This window comes from Schistocerca nitens, chromosome 6 (assembly GCF_023898315.1).
Source record: "Schistocerca nitens isolate TAMUIC-IGC-003100 chromosome 6, iqSchNite1.1, whole genome shotgun sequence".
Classification (NCBI taxonomy): Eukaryota; Metazoa; Arthropoda; class Insecta; order Orthoptera; family Acrididae; genus Schistocerca; species Schistocerca nitens.
In genome coordinates this window covers 60,982,831-60,991,011 of record NC_064619.1, presented here as the reverse complement: position 1 = coordinate 60,991,011, position 8,181 = coordinate 60,982,831, and positions in this window count along the sequence as shown.

Sequence of the window (8,181 nt, the reverse complement as noted above, 5' to 3'; positions counted from 1 at the left end):
TACTGAGAATTCCGAGACGATTTTCATTTGCCTGTGTTGTTTTGTGGAACACAGGGGACTTGAAAAACACGAAGTAAGCAGTTTGGGCCTTAGCCTTCCACAAAATGTCCAGAGACAATAACCCTATCAACAACTTGTGTCCAAAAAGAAGTGAATCATAGTGTTGCTACCAAACGTCAATTGCTGGTGGTTATGAATATCATCACAAGAATTTTCTACCAACTGCTGTAATGGAAGCCATCAATCGTATATTCAGGACCTTGCAAATGTAAACGTATTGAAGAAATGTCTTCGTGGCAGTACTCAAAACACAAATGAAAGTTTAAGCCAATGTGTATGGGAAAGAGTGCCAAAAAACATTTTTGTGGGAAGAAATGCACTTGCTGTTGGTGTTTAGGATGTAGTATCATGTTGTACTAATGGTGTGCAAAGTAGGAAATATGTTTTCGAGAATTGGATTTAAGGCCGGAGTGAACTGCATCAATGCTTTGTATGCGATAAACAGAGAGCGTTTAGTGAAAGCTGATAAATCATTTTTGAAGGTGATAAAATCAAGAATTGTGCATCATGGGAATGTTAAAAGGGAGAAAACATTCTTAAAACGAAAAAGAACCTCCTTATTCTGCTGGACAGTTTTAAAGGAATGCCAAATAAAAGCAGAAACTTTAACTGAGCAATAAGAGAATTTCTGTACTTAGGTACATGTAAGATCCAAAATAAATATCGTATTACTTCTTATTACACTTATTAAACTCCTTAATTCAAAACGCTAGAATTTTCCAAATCTATTAAAACTGTGGTACAAATTGAGATAATGAACTGTAAAATATAAGTTTTGACTAACCATTAAGTTTAAAATGTAACAACTCATTAATTTTTTTCGTAAGTTAAATAAATTCTAGAGTTTCATACACCTAGGCATATGGTTTGTATGCTGTGCAAAATGCATCGAATAATCTCTCATACTTATGAAGAAAAGTGTACGTATAGCAAAAAATACAGCAAATAAGAAGTGAAAAATAATGAAATTTCACATGGAACAAAAAATTATCTTCTTATAATTTTGAACCCCCTCTGCTGTGAGTGTGAATCCCGAATCCTTTCTGGTCATGCTGACAAAATTTTATGAACTTATTTGTAAAAGCATAGAAAATGGAAATTAAAATGTCCTATGGTGCGTCTCCTGCTCCAAGTCGTCCCGTTGGACGTCCTACACCACCCCCCCCCCTTAAACCATTTTAAATAAAAAAGACTTTAATTTCATCCTACATCATTATTCTTAACGTCCCCACATTTATTCACCCCGCCGATGTACACATTTCTCCCAACCGGAGACTAGTTTGTTGATACCTTCATTGTGGAGTGTTTGACTTTGCTGACAAAGCCACAACCACACATGTGCTTGAACCGCTTCACCATTATCATAAATAAGACTTTCAACGTGTTCCTTAAGTTCTGGAAACAGTTGAAAGTCGGGAGTGAATGGAGCATGACCGCTGATAGTTACTCTAAGATGTGGAATTGTTGCACACGTCTCAGCCCTCGCGTGTTTTCAGTCGCGCTGAAGGAGAGGTTGGCTACTCCGCGAGTGGACTGTTTGTAACTCGACTGCAGCACGCTGTTCCTCACACACCGACACAGTTACGTTACACTCCTTGAAGCGTGCATTTCTTGTATACTGAGTTCTCACTAAGAAACGATACTAAATATTCATAATAATACAAGACTTCGTGTAAGTTAATTATCGCTGTAAGGAAGCACGTTCCAATGATAATGGAATTTTTTTTCTCATGGAAGCTACACGCAAATGCAAGTAAATTGATGGTTCCGGAAAATAGAATTAATGAATGACGTATACTACCGTCAGAAAAATAAAAGTGGAGCTGCATCAGGCCAGTGAGCATGTTGGATTATATCATTATTCAATTATGCTTGACCGAACGCTTGACAGCAGTTCATACATAGAAAAATACGTAAGATAAGGAAATCCAACGGCAAATAAATCTCAGTGGAGTTCTGTCTTCAGTTAAAGATGAATTGCAATTTCTCGTCCTTGGCCACTGCAGTTTATAAAAATACAGTGATAATTACGTTCATGACAAAACAAACGAGGAAGGAAATTAACTCTGATACAGCTAAACACAATGTCTATAATAAATCTAATACAATAGGCCTTCTTAGGTGGAGAAAAATTTCCGCCACCAGTCACAATAAAAGATTAAATATTCGTCACACAACCGGTTTCGGGCTTGTGCCCATCTTCAGGTGTTTATACAGTCATGTACATGTTTATATTGCTGGAGATCACTGTTTGAATAGAAGCAAAATTATTTGCTGGTGACTTCACAGGAACAATTGTCAATGGAACAATTTTCAGTGGCAAGACAACGAAATAGTTGTCAGTGGCAAGACAGAAACTGTCAGAAATATATCTGTAGCTACATAAACATAAAGTATCCTTATTATGATTATGCTACATATTATTTTCCTCATATTCGTACAAGGAATTCCTTATTATTGTTATATTAATTGTATTCCTAATATTCCTGTAATTATGTTCCTTATTATAATTAGCCCGAAGCCGGTTGTGTGACGAATAAATAATCTTTTACTCTGACTGGTAGCGGAAATTTTTCTACACTCTATAAAGGAACAGTCACGGAGTTCAACAACACCCACAATGGATAAAATTCATTTAATACTATTTCCATCCACCAACAAGTAGCATTCTCAACTCAGAACGTCAATTTTATCTCTCCACCATCACAGGAAGTAAATTCCCATTAATCACGTCACAGGTGGTTCCTTGACCAGGAGCAACATACACTTTATGGCTCCGCCTTCTAGTTCTACTTTAATCTGCGCCAGCATTTTTACATTCTGACCTCTAAAGAAAGTAGCACCAGATTCTACACTAATCTGAACGAGCAGAGTGAGAACTTTTATCGAGCCAATAACTCTTCTGCTAGAATTTCTGATTGACACTTTAATATTCGCACATGTGTTTAGTATCACTGTTGTGATGAACTGAAGAGTTCCGTTCTTAAATTTACTACAAGGAAAAAATGAGACACTTTAAACGAAAATTTCCCAACTCCATGACAAGAATACAATATGATTATGAATATACTGACCACTATGTAATACCGTGATGACCGAGGAAAATTTCCAAAGTTGGCAAACTTGATACAAAAATTTGTTGTTGTTGTTGTTGTGGTCCTCAGTCCTGAGTCTGGTTTGAAGCAGCTCTCCATGCTACTCTATCCTGTGCAAGCTTCTTCATCTCCCAGTACCAATTGCAACCTACATCCTTCTGTATCTGTTTAGTGTATTCATCTCTTGGCCTCCCTCTACGATTTTTACCCTCCACACTGCCCTCCAATACTAAATTGGTGATACCTTGATGCCTCAGAACACGTATTATCAACCGATCCCTTCTTCTAATCAATTTGTGCCACAAACTTCTCTTCTCGCCAATCCTATTCAATACCTCCTCATTAGTTATATGATCTACCCATCTAATCTTCAGCATTCTTCTGTAGCACCACATTCCGAAATCTTCTATTCTCTTCTTTTCCAAACTAGTTATCGTCCATGTTTCACTTCCTTACATGGCCACACTCCATACAAATACTTTCCGAAACGTCTTCCTGACAGTTAAATCTATACTCGATGTTAACAAATTTCTCTTCTTCAGAAACGCTTTCCTTGCCATTGCCAGTCTACATTTTATATCCTCTTTACTTCGACCATCATCAGTAATTTTGCTCCCCAAATCGCAAAACTCCTTTACTACTTTAAGTGTCTCATTTCCTAATCTAATTCCCTTAGCATCACCTGACTTCATTCGACTACATTCCGTTATCCTCGTCTTGCTTTTGTTGATGTTCATCTTATATCCTCCTTTCAAGACACTATCCATTCCGTTCAACTGCTCTTCTAACTCCTTTGCTGTCTCTGACAGAATTACAATGTCATCGGCAAACCTCAAAGTTTTTATTCCTTCTCCATGGGTTTTAATACCTACTCCGAATTTTTCTTTTGTTTCCTTCACTGCTTGTTCAATATACAGATTCAGTGACATTGGGGAGAGGCTACAACCCTGACTCACTCCCTTCCCAACCACTGCTTCCTTTTCGTGTCCATCGACTCTTATAACTGCCATCTGGTGTCTGTACAAATTGTAAATAGCCTTTCGTTCCCTGTATTTTACCCCTTTCACTTTCAGAATTTGAAAGAGAGTATTCCAGTCAACATAGTCAAAAGCTTTCTCTAAGTCTACAAATGCTAGGAACGTAGGTTTGCCTTTCCTTAATCTAGCTTCTAAGATAAGTCGTAGGGTCAGTATTGCCTCACGTGTGATAATACTTCTACGGAATCGAAACTGATCTTCCCCGAGGTCGGCTTCTACCAGTTTTTCCATTCGTCTGTAAAGAATTCGCGTTAGTATTTCGCATCCGTGACTATTTAAACTGATTGTTCGGCAAATTTCACATCTGTCAACAATTGCTTTCTTTGTTATTGGAATTATTATATTCTTCCTGATGTCTGACGGTATTTCGCCTGTATCATACATCTGGCTAACCAGATGGTAGAGTTTTGTTAGGCCTGGCTTTCCCAAGTCTGTCAGTAGCTCTAATGGAATGTTGTCTAATCCCGGGGCCTAGTTTCGATTTAGATCTTTCAGTGCTCTATCAAACTCTTCACGCAGTATCGTATCTCCTATTTCATCTTCATCTACATCCTCTTCCATTTCCATAATATTGTCCTCTAGTACATCGCCCTTGTATAGACCCTGTATATACTTCTTCCACCTTTCTGCTTTCCCTTCTTTGCTTAGAACTGGGTTTCCATCTGAGCTCTTGATATTCATACAAGTGGTTCTCTTTTCTACAAGGGTCTCTTTAATTTTCCTGTAAGCTGTATCTACCTTACCACTAGTGAGATAAGCATCTACATCCTTACATTTGTCCTCTAGCCATCCCTGCTTAGCCATTTTGCACTTCCTGCCAGTCTCATTTTTGAGACGTTTGTATTCCTTTTTGCCTGCTTTGTTTACTGCATTTTTATATTTTCACCTTTGATCAATTAAATTCAATATTTCATCTGTTACCCAAGAATTTCTACTAGCGCTCGTCTTTTTACCTACTTGATTCTCTGCTGCCTTCACTACTTCATCTCTCAAAGCTACCCATTCTTCTTGTACTGTATTTCTTTCCCCCATTCCTGTCAGTAGTTCCCGTTTGCTCTCCCTGAAACTCTGTACGACCTCTGGTTTAATCAGTTTATCCAGGTCTCGTCTCCTTAAATGCCAACTTTTTGCAGTTTCTTCAGTTTTAATCAACAGTTCATAACCAATAGATTGTGGTCAGAGTCCACATTTGCCTAGACGGCTTCCTCTTTCACTTCTTAGCCCTAAACCATATTCACCTACTACGTTTCCTTCTCTCCCTTTTCCTACTACCGAATTCCAGTCACCCATGACTACTAAATTTTCGTCTCCCTTCACTATCTGAATAATGTCTTTTATTTCATCATATATTTCTTCAATTTCTTCGTCATCTGCAGAGCTAGTTGGCATATAAACTTGTACTACTGTAGTAGGAGTGGGCTTCGTGTCTGTCTTGGCCACAATAAGGCGTTCACTATGCTGTTTGTAGTAGCTTACCCGCATTCCTATTTTTTATTCATTATGAAACCGACTCCTGCATTACCCCTATTTGATTTTGTATTTATAACCCTGTATTCGCCTGACCAAAATTCTTGGTCCTCGTGCCACCGAATTTCACTAATTCCAACTATAACTTTAACCTATCCATTTCCCTTTTTAAATTTTCTGACGTACTTGCTCGATTAAGGGATCTGACATTCCACGCTCCACGTGCCACCGAATGTCACTAATTCCAACTATAACTTTAACCTATCTATTTCCCTTTTTAAATTTTCTAACGTACCTGCTCGATTAAGGGATCTGACATTCCACGCTCCACGTGCCACCGAATTTCACTAATTCCAACTATAACTTTAACCTATCCATTTCCCTTTTTAAATTTTCTAACGTACCTGCTCGATTAAGGGATCTGACATTCCACGCTCCGATCCATAGAACGCCAGTTTTCTATCTCCTGATAATGACGTCCTCCTGAGTAGTCCCCGCCGTAGATCCGAATGTGGGACTATTTTATTTCCGGAATATTTTACCCAAGAGGAAGCCATCATCGTTTAACCATATAGTAAAGCTGCATGCCCTCGGGAAAAATTACGGCTGTAGTTTCCCTTTGCTTTCAGCCGTTCGCAGTACCGGCACAGCAAGGTCGTTTTGGTAAGTGTTACAAGGCAAGGCCAGATCAGTGAATCATCCAGACTGTTGCCCCTGCAACTACTGAAAGGGCTGCTGCCCCTCTTCAGGAACCACACGTTTGTCTGGCCTCTCAACAGATACCCCTCCGCTGTGGTTGCAGTTACGGTACGGCTATCTGTATCAGTGAGGCACGCTAGCCTCCCCACCAACGGCAAGATCCATGGTTCTAGGGAGGACATAAATTTAGATTATTGGAATTAATGACTCCTGATAAAAGATGATAATTACACATTCACATGATATATCAGGTTGTCGGCTATTGATGTTCGTGGGGCATGATACGTCACCCCAGTGAAGCGATTATTCGAAGGTAAGTGGCCGAACAACTAACGCGAATCTTAAGTGCAAAGTAGGCGCAGGGAACCAAAAGAAATGATCAGCCAATTTAACCTCAGCGACGTTCTGCTTAGCGATACAGTATAAGCAACTAAACATCGCAGAATGTGTTTGGTCCTTTTAAGTCCTGTCACATTTCATCACGAGTCCTTTCTTTAAGGCATCTGAAAAGATTCAAATTTGCATGCGAAGTTATGATTATTAACACAGGACATAATCAGGTCTAATATTTTACATGAATTTCACACACACAACTATAAAAATACTTTCTACTTAATTCAGAATTGTGGTATGTAGAAACTTGGATTCTTACATTAAAACTGCCAGACGATAAAAGATACTCAAGTATGACTAGAATAGCTGAAGTAATCTCTTTCACTCGTTTTTATGAAAGGTTACAAAGATCTTCGTCGTTTCTACAATCGTGACTCGTTTGTAAAGCCTCTGCCTAAGTATATACTCTTTAGTATTAAAGACAAAGTATTTCACACATTGAACGAAATGAAAGTTCACATTCATTACAGCATTAAAATATTGTCATCGGTATACAGTTATTTTACAATTGATATATTAAAGTGACTGCATGTGGTACTGCATAAAAGTATTTAGAGGATATCATGTATAATGTTATAGGATTCCGGTCACCACAACATTAACTGCTGCCTGTACTATTTCTGTGGGCGCTCAATATGACTCAAAGTCATTATCAATAAATAGTGCAAAGCTGATCATTAGAACAGATGTCCTCATTCCACCACACAGCCGTCGTTAGGCACCGCAATGTGGTCACATCTGGTTTTGTGTGTTATTTGCACTTGAGGGCATCGCTCTGCCATCTCCACTGAACATAATGCACCGTTTTGTAATGGTGTCCACTGCGGAGTCGGTCCCGATTTTGGCACTGGTTTATTTCCATTGTTACTATTGTAGTGTTGCGGCGGGTTTCCTAAGTCCTGGTGTCTTTGATTTCCGTAAAGTGGCTGTCACTGACTTGTGTGGGACTTGTTTTGCTTAACATTGTCTGTTATCGTTATTCGTTAGCTGCCTATAAAAATGAGACGAATTCAGAATTCTTCTCCGTCTGTTTTGGTTTACAGCACCGACATCTGGTGCCGGATTATTGTCTCGGTGTTCACTGCTGTAGCTGTGATTGTTGAGGGCCCATTGAAAAGTACGGGTCGTGCGCCACTGTTGCTGCTATTATTCTTCACATCTTCATGTATCAGACCTGTAGAGTCAAGAACCGACAGTAAGTTTGCCAGATCATTGACTAGTACACTGCTAAATGTCTCACGAATTTTGATAGACAGTTCGACCTTCAGTACTCACAATGTACACAGGCTACTAGAGGAAAAAGATCTAAATACTGTCAATGAAAATAAACACCGCATGCAGAGTAACTCCAAGTTCTTCCAGAAGGATGAAAATCTGACCAACACTAGATTCACCCCCACAGAAATGAATGTAGTAAACAAATTCCTCAA